We start from the raw sequence: 18,331 nt of genomic DNA, 5'->3' as shown, positions 1-18,331 counted from the left end.
TGGCATTGTAGTATATGCAGTGGTCACACGCATCAGATCTGTACCTTATTGTCTTGTCTTTATTTAAAAAAATTTTTTTTTAAAGATTTTATTTATTTATTCATGAGAGACAGAGAGAGAGAGAGAGAGAGAGACAGGCAGAGGGAGAAGCAGGCTCCATGCAGGGAGCCTGACGTGGGACTCTATCCGGGGACTCCAGGATCACACACTGGGCAGAAGGCAGGCGCTAAACCGCTGAGCCATCAGGGCTGCCCATTGTCCTGTCTTTAAAGTGAGAATGTTACCATTGCCTTCTTCACAGGGATGTTGTAAAGATTAAATGAATTAATACATATATGCTATTTAAAACAGTTCCAGGCATGTACTAAGTGCTAAGTAAATGTTAGGTGTGGTTTTTAGTATTATTACTCTTATTACTTCTCAGGGTAGCAGGAGATCATTAAGTGTTGGAGATTGATGTTATTGATTTTGATCCCCTGCACCAAGTTGTTGATTATTTTAAACAGTTTACATGACCTTAGAACAGAAAGTATTTTGCCAATTAAGTTATCTTTTAGCTCCAAATCTAGTTTATTCTGTTTTGTGATCCTGGGGTCTGGAACTCTGCAAGCCACATTCCTGCACTACCTGCTGCTCCCTGTTGCTGGCAGATTGGGGACAGAAAAGGGCTGGAGGGGCAGGGAGGGACTTGCTCTCTTTTCTTTGCTTCCCGTGGCCTTCCTCTCTGCTGTTCCTGTGAGTGCTACACTAACAATGCTTCTTCATCCCAGCAGCAGCAGTACCTTCTTGTAGTAGTTGCTGGATCCAGTTTGCAGTGTTTCCAACCCTTGAGGACTTGTTTCATCAAGCTTTCTTCAGAGACCACTAGTACCAGCCTGCCAATGCCCCTCCTTAGAGATCTGGGTCCCAGGCCCATGGATTCCTCAGAAGTCAGAGATACTAGCACCAGCTGAGCAGTGCTTTCTCCTTAGAAGTCTGACTTTTAAGTGCCCTGGACCTCTCTTCTAAGCTTTTGTTAGCCAAGCTCTGGGTGTGATGGCTGCTTTTACCAGTTGATATCTCTGTTATTCCTTATTCTCTTTTTGCCCCTTCAGCCATTTATCTGGAAACATCATACTCCTTAGCAAATCTTGTATTAAGTCCTGTCTTTTCAAAGAACACGTATGATACTTGTCTTCTGACTGATCCTGACTGCTATGGATAGAGGTAATAAGGACTAGTAGCCAGCATGGATTTGCTTAGGAACTTGTCATTTTTTTAAGGTTTTATTTATTTATTTATTTATTTATTTATTTAATTTGAGAGAGAGCGTGCAGAAGCTGGGGTTGAAGGTGCGGAGAAGAGGCAGAGGGAAAGGGACAAGCAGACTCCCTGCTGAGGAAGGTCCTGTCCCAGGACCCTGAGATTATGACCTGAGCTGAAGGCAGATGCTTAACTGACTGAGCCACCCAGGTGTCCCTACTTTTTTTTTTTTAATGGTTATTCTAAGATGACATAGTATATCTTGATTTCCCTAAATAATTTTACAAAGTATCCCATGATAATCTTATGGACATGAATCTTGTAGAATTAAAGATAATAAGCTTGTTGAATTAGAGAATAATAGAGGTGATAAAAACCTGCACTAAATCTGTACCAAAACAGGGCAGCCCCGATGGCGCAGCGGTTTAGCACCGCCTGCAGCCCAGGGCCTGATCCTGGAGACCCTGGATCAAGTCCCACGAGTCTGGATCAAGTCCCATGAGTCTGGATCGAGTCCCATGTCGGACTCTCTGGGTGGAGCCTGCTTCTCCCTCTGCTTGTGTCTCGGCCTCTCATTCTCTCTCTGTGTTTCTATGAGTAAATAAATAAAATATTAAAAAAAAAATCTGTACTAAAACACAAGACTGTACTTTTAAAATCTGGTCTCATGTAATAAATACTGTTTCTTGGATGGAGACATGAGAGTTCACAAATATGAGATGGGTAGATACCACGCTGAAAAAATTAGGATTCAAAGAGATGTGATTTACTAGACAATAAGATGAAACCATGAAGATATATATTTTGCAATCTTGAGGGCAGAGACCATGTCTACTTTCTTTTCTTTTATTATATCCAGTTGTTAGCACAGAATATGTGTTCAATAAGTGAATATGTTGATAAATCAAGGCAAGATTAATCAACTATAAGTAAGGTTTTCCATTTAGTTTCAAAAACATATGAAAACAATTGTGAGGTTTTTCATTTAGGTTCAAAAACATGAAAAACACTTTGTTTATGAAGCATTTATGGGAAGAAGCTTTGAGTTTTCTATAAACTCAATATGAACTATCTATCTCCAATCACTAAGAAGCTAATGAATGCAGTCTTAGTATTCATTAATGAAAATAGTGGAATATAGGGTATTCTGTGCTGTGCCCTGAGGGCATATTTATACAATAGGGATCCAATGGGCAAATGGTAAAGATGCAGTCAGTTTCTTTTTTGCAGTATAGGGATGCTTACCCTGGTGTCTCATCTAATTGAGGGACCACTGTGCTAGCCTGCAGTATTTTCTGAAGAAATATTTGTCTGTTTCAGTCCTAGGACAAATGATAATCTCAAAGTTTTACAATTAAATCACAGCTAAGATTTTGAAAAACTTTTAGGGAGACATCACGTATAGAACAAAATCTCACAAATGTTTCTATGTAAACTTTTAGTTTTATGTAACATAAGTTTCCTTAGTTTTCCAGGTCAGATTACTGTGCAGTCTTCCTTTAAATAACTAAATAAATAAACCTAGATTATGAGTTTTTTTTACATTTTGAAACATGTCTGGCAAAAACAATAGAGTAGTTGATTATCAAGTCATTTCTGGCAACAGATAGCAAACTTGATTAACCAGCATAGCCTTTTATTCTCTGTAGCCAGGAAACCTCTACCAGATCACTGCTTCCTACTGTTTTGTGGACTCCAAGTGAAAGAGGACGTCAACTACTGCCATTTTGACTTCTAACTTTCTAATTGATTAAGTTCTTTCCAGTTTATCTCTTAACTCAGGAGAAAGACCCTGAAGGCATGAAAGCATCCCCTGAGAGGAATGAAAACTACCCCTCATGCAATAAAGACAGCCCTGGGCCAGCAAGACCCTGCCTGATTGACCCTAGGACAATGATCAGCTTGACCATCACTGCTCACCTGCCACATCTACCAAACTTTGTCCCACTTTTTCCTTTTATAAATCTGGAAGTATTCTTGGCACTTCAGAGATAGTCTTTGAGATACTAGTCCCCTGTCTTCCTGGTGTTGTCCTCACTGAAATAAATTATTTTCTCAAACTCAACACCCATAGGACACATAATCCAATCAAGAAATAGGCAGAAGACATGAACAGACATTTCTCCAAAGAAGACATGCAAATGGCCAACAGACACATGAAGAAATGCTCCACATCACTTGGCATCGGGGAAATACAAATCAAAACCACAATGATACCACCTCATACCAGCCAGAATGGCTAAAATGAATAAGTCAGGAAACAACAGATGTTGGCGAGGATGCAGAGAAAGAGGAACCCTCTTAAACTCTTGGTGAGAATGCAAGCTGGTGCAGCCATTCTAGAAGACAGTATGGAGATCCCTCAAAAATTTGAAAATAGAGCCACCCCATGGCCCAGCAATTTACTATTGGGTATCTACCCCAAAGATACAAATGTAGTGGTTTGAAGGGGCACATGCCTCCCATTGTTTTTTTTTTTCCTCCCATTGTTTTTTAGCAGCAATGTCTACAATAGCCAAACTGGAAAGAGCCCAGATGTCCATCAACAGATGAATGGTTAATGAAGATGTGGTATATATATACACAATGGAATATTACTCAGCCATCAAAAAATGAAATCTTGCTTTCTGCAATGACATGGATAGAACTAGAGGATATTATGCTAAGTAAAATAAGTCAGAGAAAAGACAATTATCCTATAGCTCACTCATATGTGTAATATAAGACACGAAAACAGTGGACTATAGTGGAAGAGGAAAAAAATAAAATCAGAGAGGGAAACAAACCATAAGAGACCCTTAATCATAGGAAGCAAACTCAGGGTCACTGGAGGGGAGGGGATTGGGGGAACGTAGAAAAAAAATAAAATGTCTGCATTTTTGTTCTTAAATAAAAAATTAAAAGTTAAAAAAGAAGAGAAAGAAATTATTTTCTTGTTTCACCACTGCTTGTCTCTCTGCCTTTGGATTTTGTCAGCCATAAGTGGCCAAACCTGGTCTATTTGGGATTCCTGGAGCCAGGTGTTCCTATACCCCTGCACTTCCACTGCACAAGGGAGATCCATGTTTCAGTTCACGTGTACACTAAGAATTACCTGTAGACTGAATAAAAAGAATAACTTGTTTACACACATGCTTTTTTTTTTTTTTTAAGATTTTATTTATTTATTTATTCATGAGAGACACACAGAGAGAGAGAGAGAGAGAGAGGCAGAGGGAGAAGCAGGCTCCATGCAGGGAGCCTGACCGGAGACTCAATCCCTGGTCTCCGGAGTCAGGCCCTGGCCTGAAGGTGGCGCTAAACCGCTGAGCCATCTTGGGCTGCCTGCTTTTTTTTTTTTCCCCAAATTTGTACAGATACTGTTAGATTCATAAAATATAAATGTATTTAAAGGCAATACTGAATTCAGAGTAGCCCTTGCTATTTATATTTTCTCACTTAGCTGTCTTAAAATGTACAATTAAGAAATCAGATACAGGTTTTGATGCTTAAAAGGAGTCCAGAGAGTAGAAAGTACTGGCAATGATTGATCTAGCTCAGAGGTTGGCAAACTTTTTCTGTAAAGGGCCTGATAGTAAATATTTTAGACTTTATGGGCAGTGCAGTCTTTGTTCTAATTACTAAATTCTGCCATTGTAATACAAAAGCAGCCTTAAACAGTGTATAAATAAATGGGTGTGCTGTGTTCCAATAAAACTATTTTTAAGATTTTATTTATTTATTTATGAGAGACACAGAGAAAGAGAGAGGCAGAGACATAAGCAGAGGGAGAAGCAGACTCTATGCATGAAGCCTGATGTGGACTTGGTCCCAGTACTACAGGATCATGCCCTGAGTCAAAGGCAGATGCTCAACCGCTGAGCCACCCAGGCGTCCCCCAATAAAACTTTATTTGCAAACACTGGCAGCTGAAGCTTGCTGAGCCCTGATCTAGATCTTGTTAAAGTTATTTCAGATTCTAAAAATTAAGTTTAAAAAGATGGAGGTGAGAAGGGGTTAGACTATAATCGTGTTTTACACCTTACAGAACACTAGTCAGATTGATAAGGAGAACCAAGGCAGAAGAAATGTAGATAAGTTTCCTTACAATTTGCCGCCCACTCACAAATATCTGAGATGGCTAGAGTCTTCCTGGAATTCACAACTGCCTTAATGTTAATCCTTTGCTAGAGGCAAAAAACAACCCTAGCTTGAAAATAGGCAGACCTGCAGGATCCTGTAAGTCTTCTTTGACCTGTTTAGAAACTTCCTTTATCTCTATCTACCCAAAGCCATTTTAAAGTATAAAATTGGGGTGCCTAGGTGGCTTGGTCAGTTGAGAATCCAACTCTTGATCTCAGCTCAGGTTTTGATCTTAGAATCGTGAGTTTGAGCCCTGTGTTGGAGCTCTGCCCTGGGCATGGAGCCTACTTAAAAAATTAAAAGAAAAAAAAATATAGTCAGTTGTTCCTTATGATCACAGTGCAGCTCTTTCTGCTCACTGTCCCCGTTCTTTAATAAAAACACCTTTTTGCACGAAAAATGTCTCACTGGTGTTCACTCCTGGCCTACGTCACATCAAGGTGATCAAGGAAGGAACTTCCTGCAAACCGTGACCCTTACATTGGTTTAAGATACACAGTTTGTAAGAGTACTGGTGACTGTTAAGTTGAGAGTCCCATCCTTCTGAATATAGGTGAGGTCCGGAGCCAATGACCAAGAAAGAATTCTTGAGACATCTTTGGTGCAAAATGGTTTTATTAAAGCATGGGGACAGGATCCCTGGGCAGGAAGAGTGGTTCCCCCGGGCCTGTGAGGAGTGGCCGATTATATACCCTGGGGTTGGGGGAAGCAAGCAAAGAGGGAGATTTCAAAAGGATTTTCATATGCTAAGGAGGACCTACAAGATACTGGAGGCTTTGCCATTGTCAAGTTAAAGATTGTTTTTCCCTCTAGCAAGGCATTAACATTAAGATGACACACGTATCCCACCCTGAGTGTGAGTTGTTTGTGGGATATCAGCTGTACTTTGTCCTCAACTAGCCCTGCTCCCTTAGCATTTCTATACTTGAGCTAGGTTTCATTCTCCTCTGATTGATGCTGAAAACACAGAAAATTGTGTTTTCATTAATAATGCATTCTAGGTTCTGGATTGAGTGTGTTTATTTGTAGTACCCTTCCTTCAAATGATCTAATGGCAGGGTTCTTTTGATCATATTTATTTCAATAAGAGTTCCTTTTCCTTGATCCTAGTGTACTTCACTTTGGTATTCTCTGGAAAAATTGTGAAAGACCTGAAATGGATTTGGAAAAACATTACTGAGTATCTTCAACGGAAAGCTAACTTGTCTGGAATGTCGTGTACCTTTCTGGGTCATCGGATTCTATGAAGTTTGCACCTTTCATTGTTTTTTAACTACTCCACAGCTCTGTTCGTTATAGATAACTGCTAGCAATCCAAATTATTCTTTTTCTTTTAAAGATTTTATTTATTTATTTATTCATAGAGACAGAGAGGGAGAGGCAGAGACACAGGCAGAGGGAGAAGCAGGCATGATGTGGGACTTGAACCGGGGTCTCCAGGATCACGCCCTGGGCTGCAGGCGGCGCTAAACCGCTGCGCCACCGGGGCTGTCAATCCAAATTATTCTTGTTCATAGATAGGCAAATGATTATTTTCAGGTGGAGGAACTGTTGATTTCATTTTCCTTCTCCCCTGGAAAAGGCCAGTTTATATCTATTTAGAAATTCATTTTCAGCATTGCTGATTGCTAATACATGTGGGATATTTTGAATTCTCCTCTGAATTGGTTGTAATATTTTACTGGGTCATTAATAAATGAGTTAAGTAGTCTTTGATGTGTGTTCATTTCACATTTGTGTGAGAATCATGATTTTACTTTTACAAAATGGATATTGTTAACAGGAACAAGGTCATTTAGTGATTTTTAATGCCTATCAAAAAAGAAAATCACGAAAGTACCAGTAAATTTAGAGATGATTAATACCCTCATGAATTATTATATCATAATTGCTGAAAAACCCTCTTGAAATTTAATGGCATGACATAAGTTATTTATGCTCACATGTTAAATATTTAAGTTGCATGTATTTGTGATTTGGTTGAGTTTGAAACTTTAGTAATTAATTTAGACCTGTGCATTTTGATTGTTATGAGTAAACAAGCAAAATTATTTTTCATATTAGTCCTAAAGGGAGTTAGTTGTTAGTCTAATAAAATGGTATTGATTTATAATCTCAAGTGAATAGAACAGTGTAGAAGCGCAAAGTTATGAATACTAGATTTATGTTTGCCAAAAAAATTCAACTGAGTAGATGTGAAGGTGTAATTGGCTTTATTCAGTGACTCTTGAATCAAGTAGCATTCTATCTAGCAAGTAGAAAGGAACTCTGGGGAGCTGTACAGAATGGAGGTCTTTTATAAGCAGAAGGGGGCAGAAGAAGAAAATTTCTAACAAAGGGTGGATTGTTTTAGGCAAGGTCACCTTCCTTCTGGGGGAAGGGTGGGTGCCCGTCATGCAAATTATCTCTGTAGTGCTGATCAGGTAATTCCCAACTGAGTTGTTAAAGGTTACATCCCTGAGAGGCTGAAACTGCAATTAGGTTAGATATTAAGTCTTGGTTTGCTATCCTAGGGCAAGTGAACTCCATTTTGGGCCTGTTCCTTTTGTTTTTTTTTAAACAGTTCCTTTTTTTTCTTAAGATTTTATTTATTTATTCATGAGAGACACAGGGTCAGAGAGAGAGGCAGGGACACAGGCAGAGGGAGAAGCAGGCTCCATGTAGGGAGCCCGACATGGGACTTGATCCTGGGTCTCCAGGATCATGCCCTGGGCTGAAGGTGGCGCTAAACCACTGAGCCACCCGGGCTGCCCATAAACAGTTCATTCCTTTTGATCAGACTCTTACATTAGCTGAGAGATATGATATAAATTTATTTTTTATTTTTATTTATTTTTTATTTTTAAAAACATTTATTTATTTGAGAGAGAGTGAGAGAGCATAACTGGGGGAAAGAGGCAGAGGGAGAGGGAGAAGCAGACTCTCCAGTGAGCAGGGAGCCCAAGATCATAACCTGACCTGAAGGCAGATGCTTGACCCACTAAACCACCCAGGGCCCCCCAAAATTTAAAGCGTTAATGTCACTTCCACCTATTGCCATGAAGTTCTTGAAGTGTTTGTCAATGCTTTGTGTGGTATTCATAGGTATTAACTATTTGCTTATTACTTTATTTTAAAAAATATTTAATTTATTTATTCATGAGAGACACAGAGAGAAGTAGAGACATAGACAGAGGGAGCAGCAGGGTCCCTGCAAGTCCCCCCTGATGCGGGACTCCATCCCAGGACCCTGGGATCATGATCTGAGCCAAAAGCAGGCGTTCAACCACTGAGCCACCCAGGTGCCCTTGTATTAACCATTTTTGCTTAATCTTGTGATATTCACAGGGCACAATTTCAGGTTCCTATTTTTTAAAGTTGGTCATTCTCTTTGTTCCTTTACTGATAATCTAGTCTTAGGGAGATCAATTGCTTAGTGTTAAGTGTCAGCAAACATGCATTTTGAGAGAATACAGTGTGTGCTAGGGAGACTACTATGACTATGACAAACAGGATAATTCCCAATGTCTGGAGTTTACTTCCTTCCGAGCCAGGGTCTTTTAGACCCAAACCAATCAAAATCAGGTGAGTCAAAGAAAGACATTACCCCCATTGAAGGAGTCACCTTTTTAAGCCAAGTGGCTTGCTCAGTAGGCTCAAGTAACTTGAGTTTCACCTTCCCCTGGGTGTTAATCCAGGTGCAGCAGGTAGTGTTGGCTAGGGAAGTAGGGCTCTGACAATGGAAGCAGATCTTGAATCACGAATGCCTCCTGGTAATTCCCATTTGAATCTGTGGCTCATTACTGGAAAGGTGACAGCTATGGAGGCTGGTAAAATTTTAAGTGTCTGTAGGCCACACAGGCTTTTTTTTTTCATGCTGGTTATCCTTACCTATATCCCCTTCTGTGTATAGAGCTTGGACACAAAGTTCCCCAAGTTTGAATGTTTTGTTTGTTGTGTGTGTTTGTTTTGTTTTATAGAGGGAGTGGGAAGGACAGAGGGAGAGGGAGATAAAGAATCCCAAGCAGGCTCACACCCAGTACTGATCCTGACTCGGTGCTTAATCTCATGACCCTGAGATCATGACCTGAGCTGAAATCAAGAGTTGGACATGTAACTGCCTGAGCCACCCAGGCCCCACAAGTTTGAGGTTGTTAACCAGAGACAGGGAAATAGAGCAGGGGATTTCTAGCATCATGGACAGATCAGAATTTTTGATGAAAAAACTAGCATTTAAAATCCCTTAGCAATGGTCTGGGAGACATGAGTGATGGCAGCCTCTTTCCAGGCCAATGCTAGAGTAAAGGAAAGAGAAGAGAGGGATTCATGTTTAGTTAAAGTTTGAAGTTTTGATGTGGCATTTTGGGAGCAGTTTACCTTGATGTCAGCTTCTCCTCTGTTTAGTTAGTTTTAATTTTGAGGTCTCCAGCTGGTGTATAGGACCACATAGATGTCAGGTGGAGATGTATTCAGCTGTGAGATATATACCCAAGATTCAAGTCACTGGATAGTGAGGAAGACCTGGTACAGTTCCTTCCAAGGTTCAAGAGGATTCTTTTCCTTAAAGAGTCTAAATTAGAAGGGTGGAAGAAAATTGGAAATGTTAGTTTGGAGAATGGTAGCCAGATATTTGAGGAAACTAGAATTCAAGGTTTAGTCCAGTTACAGGTCTATTACTTTTTTTTTTTTTTTTAAATTCATGAGAGAGACACACACACAGAGGCAGAGACACAGGCAGAGGGAGAAGCAGGCTCCATGTAGGGAGCCCGACATGGGATTCGATCCTGGGTCTCCAGGATCACGCCCTGGGCTGAAGGCAGTGCTAAACCGTTGAGCCACCCAGGCTGCCCCAGTTATAGGTATATTACAAAGCCTCACAGGAAATTGACAGGATTAGAGGCTAATATAGACAAAGATACACAAACATAATTTTTCTTTGTACGGTTACCCCATTTTTTTTTACAGTAGTTAATCACAGTAAAACTAATTTATTTGAATTGCATGTAGCCTGATTATTTATACAAGTGGAGCAAGAATAGTAATGTATCATAAGCTCTTTTTAAGGCTCTTTTGCTGAAACTTTTTATCTCAGGTTGGACTCTTAAAAGCTTCTGAGGCCAGGAAGCCAAGCCAAGGGCTCACCATTAGATTTTCCCTGCAGTGCTATTCCAGTCAGTCTTGGCAATATTTCCAATTGTGTCCTCTTATGGAGAGCAGACTCTTATTGAACTTATGTAAAGAACTATCTTGGGCAGCCCGGGTGGCTCAGCGGTTTAGTGCCACCTTCAGCCCAGGGCCTGATCCTGGACACCTGGGATGGAGTCCCACATTGGGCTCCTGCATGGAGCCTGCTTCTCCCCCTGCCTTTCTCTCTCTGTGTCTCTCATGAATAAATAAATAAAATCTTAAAAAAAAAAAAAAAAAAGAACTATCTTGCTGTAAAAAGAATACTCAAAAATTTCTGAATTCTGGAGGCATCAGGAAGAAAAAGTAAATCTTTTACCTTTGTTTACAACGGTGTATTTTGCCAAATTGTAAGTCATAGGTAGCTTAAGAGAAAAAGTTAATTTAAATCTGGACAAAATAACCAAAACAGCAATGTTTCAGACAAAAAGTCATAAAAATTTATAATAGTCCTCCTTAGTTAATTCAGTCCCATATAATTAATATTTGTTTTGCTTGAATCCAGTTCAGTTTTGTGATCTTAAAGCTGTAAAAAACCTGTACTTGTCAAAGTTCTTTCCATGAATCTTCCAGAAGATGAAACACTTTTGCAGAAACTCTTTTGCAAAAACATCTGAGTAAAACAATTATTCTATAAATGATAAAGATTTAAAATGCCCGTTGTTAAAGAAAGATCTAATGAGAGTTCATTATAAAGGAATAAACAAGAAAATTTGGTTACTTCTGTGACACACAACACTTGAAAATAGCTGGAATTATGACTAAACATTATCAGGGAATATCAGATTTGTAAGAATTTCATACAATATCTAGCACACTTATAAATTATATGTATACAAATATAAAATAAGTCTTCGTATTCTTTTTTGTTTTTTTTTTAAGATTTTATTTATATATTCATGAGAAAGAGAGAGGCCGAGATTTTGTATTCTTATTTGATAATGCTTCCCATGTAATATAATGACAAATATCCCCGATTATTTTAAAATTTCCCTTTTTAGGGAAGCCTGGGTGGTTGAGCGGTTCAGTGTCTACATTGGGCTCAGGGTGTGATTCTGATGTCCTGGGATTGAGTCCCACATTGGGCTCCCTGCAGGGAGCCTCCTTCTCCCTCTGCCTGTCTCTGCCTCTGTGTGTCTCTCATGAAAAAATAAATAAAATCTTAATAAAATAAGGGATGCCTCGGCAGCTCAACGGTTGAGCGTCTGCCATTGGCTCAGGGCACAATCCTGGAATCCTGGGATCAAGTCTCACATTGCTTCTCCCTCTGCCTGTGTCTCTGCCTCTCTCTTTGTGTATCTCTCATGAACAAATACATAAAATATTTTTTAAAAAATCTTTTTTTAAGGATTTAATTTGTTTATTTGAGAGAGAGAATGTGGGGAGGGGGAGGAGTAGAGGCAGAGGGACAAGCAGATTCTGTGCTGAGTGCAGAGCTCCATGTGGGGCCTGATCTCACCACTCTGGGATCATGAACTGAGCTAAATCAAGAGTTGGACACTTAACCTGAGTCACCCAGATGCCTCTAACATTTCCCTTTTTAGAAGGAGGGAGAATACATCTTTTAAGGTGTTTCAGGGATCCTCTGAAAAATCCCAAAGTTAAAAGACTTCATTTAGGATTTGATTTGGAGAAATTTGTTAAAAATATCAAAGGTCCTAAAATAGTTGGTCAAATAGGTCATTGTGAAACAACACTTAGTTATCCATTTAACAAGAGTGACAATAAAAGATTTTGCAGGCAAATACAGAAAGTTAAATTGTTATTAAAAAAAAAAAACCCAAACAATCAAAACTCCAAAAAACCTTAGCTGTTTTAATAGAGAAGATTCAGTTTTCTTAAGTAATCAGACATCTGATTAAGTCAGCACATAAAATTGTTTTGCCAAAACACAGAATCTTTGTTTTCTAGGAAGAATCTGTTAAAGAAAAACCTTTCATACTCTCTTATCGAGAGCAGACCAGTAGCCGAGAAAACTTTGTCCTTTTAACAGAGAGAAGAGCAATTCTAATTTTGTAGCTCCTCATTTTTATATTAAAGTTTATTTGCTTAACGAAATTTATTCTAATCTTTGCCAGTCATGACCATGCATAAAATTATTTTCGAAAGATTCCTTTTCTCCAAAGCTTAATGGCTTTAACTGGATATGTTGAAATTTAAAATCCTAAAAAGCTCTGAATTTTTAGTGAAAATAGAGAAGTAAACAATTATGAACTCTTATATTAGCATTCTGCAGATTGTCACACTTATAAAAGCTTCTTATAATTTTCTAGAAATGCATGCTTTCTCATAGTGACTTCCTCAGTATGACATAAAACATGTTTACTAATAGATCTCCTTTATCTCTTGTATTTTGTATTTTATACATATACCTTAAACTTCACAAGTCATTTTAGCTATACTAATTATTATTCTTTTCTTACTACATTTCCATGTTTCTAAGATCATTTTCCTTCAATATATATTTTAGCATTTCTTTTAGTGCAGGCCTGTGGATGAATTCCCTTAGTTTTGTTTTGTTTGTACACGTATTTATTTTACCTTTTAAAAAATTGAGATATGGGCAGCCTTGGTGCGGTGGCTCAGTGGTTTAGTGCCTGCCTTCAGCCCAAGGCGTGATCTTGGAGACCCAGGATCGAGTCCCATGTCGGGCTCCCTGCATGGAGCCTGCTTCTCCCTCTGCCTGTGTCTCTGACTCTCTCTCTGTGTCTGTCATGAATAAATAAATAAAATCTTTAAAATAAAAAGATAAAAAATTGAGATATAATTAGTATACCATAAAATCCACTATTTAAAAGTGTACAATTCAGTGTTTTTTAGTATATTCACAACCATCACCACGAATTCTAGAACATTTCTTTTTTTTTTTAAACATTTTTTTAAAAGATTTATTTATTTATTTATGACAGAGAGAGAGAGAGAGAGAGAGAGGCAGAGACACAGGAGGATGGAGAAGCAGGCTCCATGCTGGGAGCCTGACGTGGGACTCGATCCCGGGACTCCAGAATCGCGCTCTGGGCCAAAGGCAGGCGCTAAACCGCTGAGCCACCCAGGGATTCCCCCTAGAACATTTCTATCATCTTCAAAAACCCCTTACTCATTGGGTGACCCATTTTCCCCCTACCTCTAACCCTGTGGCAACCATAATTTGCTTTTGATCTCAGTGAGTATGCCTTTCATGGACATTTAATATAAAGTAAATCATACAAAGTATGGCTTTTTGTATCTAGCTTCTTTCCCTTAACATATTGTTTTAAAGATTAATCTATGTTCTTATGTATATCAGTATTTTTTTTTCTGGTTCCATTGTATGGCTATGCCACATTTTGTATATTCATTCAGTTGGTTTATGGACATTTGGATTATTTCCACTTTATGACTTTTATAAATAATGCTGATATAAACATTTGTGTCCACACATTTTCAGTTCATTTGGGTAGATGCTTAGGAGTGGAATTGCTGGATCACATGGTACCTCTATGTTTAACTTCTTGAGAATGTGCCAAACCTGTTTGCCACAACAGTCTTATCATTTAAAATTCTACCAGCAATGTATGATGGTTCCTGTTTTAATTTCATTTTTGAATAATATTTTCTCTGGCTATAGAATTTTGGTTAGCTGCTATTTCATCTTCCATCATTTCTATTAAGGTTGAAGCTTTGAAGATAGTGTGTCTTTCCCCCTTCCACTGTTTTAACATTTTCTCTTTGTTTTTGGTTTTTAGGAGTTTGATTGTGATATGTGTAGATCTAGTATTCTTTGTGATATCTTGGGGTTGGATGAAGTTCTTTTTTGGAGGGGGGAATGAAGTTCCTAAAACAGTTGGTTCAATATTCTATGAATTGATGTCTATCATTAGTTTTAGAAAATTCTTGGTCATGAGGTATTCAAATGCTGCATTTACTTCTCTTTTTTCTGGGATTTCAATTATATGTGTGTTAGACTTCTTGGGCATGTTTCTTATTATGTCTCTTATGCACCTACTTTCTCCCCCCAATCGTTTCTTTTTGGGTATATTTCATTTTGGGTATTTTTAATGGAGTTTTCCTCTGCTTTATTAATCCATTTGTTATGTCACATCTTATAAACCCATCTACAAAGTTGTTAATTTGAGGTATCATATAGTTTAGCTTTGGAATGTACATTGACTTCTTTATTTTTATTTTTTATTTATTTTATTTTTTTTAAATTTTATTTTTATTTCTTCATGACAGAGAGGCAGAGACACAGGCAGAGGGAGAAACAGGCAGAAGGAGAAGCAGGATCCATGCAGGAAGCCTGACGCGGGACTCGATCCCAGGTCTCCAGGATCATGCCCTGGGCTGAAGGTGGTTCTAACCACTGAGCCATCCGGGCTGCCCTGAATTCTTTATTATATGGCCAATTCTCTAGTGAAAATTTGTCTTATCTATTTTATTTTAATTATTTATTTTTTATTAAGATTTTATTTATTTATTTGATAGAGTGTGTGCCTGAGCAGAGGGAGGGGCAGAGGGAGAGAATCTCAAATAGACTCTGAGCTGAGTGTGGAGCCCACTCTGAGCTGAGTGTGGAGCCCAATGCAGGGCTTGATCTTACAATCCAGAGATCACAACCTGAGCTGAAATCACGAGTCAGACTTTTAATTGACTGGGCCATCCAGGTGCCCTATTTTCTATTTTGTTTTTAAAATAGAAATACAATTAGGGACACTTGGGTGGCTCAGTGGTTAAGCATCTGCCTTCAGCCCAGGGCATGATCCTGGCATCCCAGGATCGAGTCCCACATGGGGCTCCCTGCATGGAGCCTGCTTCTCTCTCTGCCTATGTCTCTGCCATTCTCTCTCTCTGTATCTCTCATAAGTAGGTAAAGGCTTAAAAAAAATACACAACTTATGTGTACCCTTTGCTTATCCATATGGGCCTTTGTGTAAATTTAAAAATATTCCTTCTCTCTAGGCATAAGAATAGCTTGGTGAGTGAAGAGAGATTTTATAAGATGTAGAAAGTGGCATGCCCCTTCCTCTAGGCAGTGCAGCTCTGGGCCAGGTACAAAGGTTGACTTTTTTATCTTACTTTTGTCTTCTTAGACAAACATACTTAGACGGTGAACAGATTCTAGTACATATGTGTGCCCTGGTATATAACGTAAGCTATGCTGTTTTCACTTTTTTTTTTTGTATTTTGAAAAAATAGGTAATATATGCATATAATAAAGTATCAGACAGTACAAAATAGAAATGTTGGTTCCTTTCCTACTCCTACCTTCCAGTCTTCAAACAACTCTCTTTTGAGGCAGTTATTCTACTGGTTTATATATTGTTTCTGGCATAATTAATCCATGTATATTTAAGCACATAAATGTGTGTACATGTATGTATTTTTTCCTTCCCCCTTTTTTTCATGGAAGATAACATATTCTATATCTCTCTTCTACAGCTTGATTTTTTTCTATCTTTCCATATCAGTATATAAAATCTGCCTCATTCTTTTGGCTAGATTTGTAGTATCAATTATATTGATCTATGAAAACTAATTTGTCTGTTTTCCTGTTGTCTGACATTTAGGTCATTTCTAACCTCATGCCAATACAAATCATGCTGTTACGAATATTCTTATATATGTGACTGTTTATATAGGTAAATGTATCTGAAGGATAAATGACCTGAAGTGGAGAAATTTCTAGAATTCAAAGGATATGTATCTTTTTACATTTTTGTAGCTATTCCTTACTTGTTCTGTAAAGAAATATTAGTTTCTAGTTCCATCAACAATGTATGAATGTAGCATTTTCCTTATCCCTTACTATGAAAGTGGAATGATAATTTTTTTCCACTAGTGTGAGAAGAGAAATAGTACCACAGGATTTAATTTTCTTTTAAAATAACTGAAGGAAGGATGCTTGGGTGGCTCATACAGTTAAGCATCTGCCTTTGGCTTAGGTCATGCATGTTCTCAGGGTCCTGGGATTGAGTCCCACGTTGGGCTCCTTTTTCAGTGGGGAACCTGTCTTTCTCTTTTCCTGCTGCTTCCCCTGCATATGCTCTCTCTCTCTGACAGATGTATAATAAAATCTTAAAAAACAAAAATAACTGTAGTCGTGAGGCGCCTGGCTGGCTCAGTTTGTAGAGCATACAACTCTTGATCTCAAGATTGTGAGTTCAATCTCCATGTTGGGCCTAGAGCTTACTTTTAATAAATAAACAAAACTGAAGTCATGGGATGCCTGGATGGCTCAGCTATTGAGTGCCTGCCTTCGGCCCAAGGCAAGATCCTGGAGTTCCTGGATGGAGTTCTACATTGGGCTCCCTGTGAGGAGCCTGCTTTTCTCTCTGCCTATGTCTCTGCCTCTCTCTCTGTGTGTCTCTCATGAATTAATAAATAAATAAATAAATAATCTTTAAAAAAATGAAGTCACACATTAAAAAAAATGTGCCTAGAAGCCATTTGGAGTTTCTTTCTTATGATCTGTCTGTACATATCCTTCTTCAATTTTCCTATGTCCACTGGATTGTTTTTTTCTTATCTATTTGTAGATTTTTATATAGTAAGAAAATGAGCCTTTTGTTATGTGTCACAAGAGTTTTTATTTTTTTTATTTTTTATTTTTTTTATTTTTTATTTATTTATGATAGTCACAGAGAGAGAGAGAGAGGCAGAGACACAGGCAGAGGGAGAAGCAGGCTCCATGCACTGGGAGCCTGATGTGGGATTCGATCCCGGGTCTCCAGGATCGCGCCCTGGGCCAAAGGCAGGCGCCAAACCACTGCGCCACCCAGGGATCCCAACACAAGAGTTTTTAAAAATTGGTTTGTTAGGCAGCCCCGGTGGCTCAGCAGTTTAGCGCTGCCTTCGTCACAGGGCTGATCCTGGAGACCCAGGATCGAGTCCCACGTTGGGCTCCCTGCATGGGGCCTCCTTCTCCCTCTGCCTGTGTCTCTGCCTCTCTCTCTCTCTCTGTGTCTGTCATGAATAAATAAATAAAATCTTTAAAAAAAAATTGATCTGTCACTCATCTTTTTGCTTTTTTTAAATCTATTTTTCCATAGAAATATTTAAAATTTTTATGTTGTCAAATTAATCAGTCTTTTCTATTTTTTGAAAAGATTTATTTATTTATTTATTCATGAGAGAGACACACACACACAGAGAGAGAGAGAGAGAGAGAGAGGCAGAGACACAGGTAGAGGGAGAAGCAGGCTCTATGCAGGAGCCTGACGTGGGACTCAATCCTAGGTCTCCAGGATCAGGCCCTGGGTTGAAGGCGGCACTAAACCGCTGAGCCACCTGGGCTGTCCTAAGTTTTTTTTTGTTTTTTTTTTTTAATTTGAAACTTACATATGCTCATTGTGTAACATTTGGATAAGAGAAAATTTTAAGGAAATAAAAATAACCCATAATTTTATATTCAGAGATAACTCAGCATAGTTAATATTTTGATTTTGTTTCTTTCATCTTTTTAAGTGCAGCCATCTTAATATGGTTGAGATCATATTTTTCTACTTGGCTTATATTTGCATTCTTTCCCTTACTATAACTTTACATATGTCTGTCTGTCTGTATGTATGTATATAATCTCTACACCCAATGTGGAGCTCGAACTCAGGACCCTGAGATCGAGAGTCCCATGATGTACCAACTGAGCCAGCCAGGCTTTATTCAAATCATACACAAATGTATTGCTACTCTAGTTAACTTAATACTGCCCTCCCTTAGTATTAACTGTAAGTTACCAAGAAAAGCCCGAACTTTCTTCTACATACATTCATTCATTCACACTCTCAATAAAAAAAAAAAAGTAAATATATATGTTTATAGCCATATG

General features: G+C 38.5%; 1 protein-coding gene across 2 annotated transcripts in view; it reads left to right on the top strand.

Annotated features, from left to right (window-relative positions):
- Window positions 1–18,331, top strand: part of TTC28 (tetratricopeptide repeat domain 28) — a 625,508-nt gene that overhangs the window by 16,475 nt on the left and 590,702 nt on the right. The window lies entirely within an intron of this gene.

This window comes from Canis lupus, chromosome 27, assembly GCF_048164855.1.
Source record: "Canis lupus baileyi chromosome 27, mCanLup2.hap1, whole genome shotgun sequence".
Taxonomy (NCBI): domain Eukaryota; kingdom Metazoa; phylum Chordata; class Mammalia; order Carnivora; family Canidae; genus Canis; species Canis lupus.
This window is presented reverse-complemented; position numbering and strand designations above follow the sequence as displayed.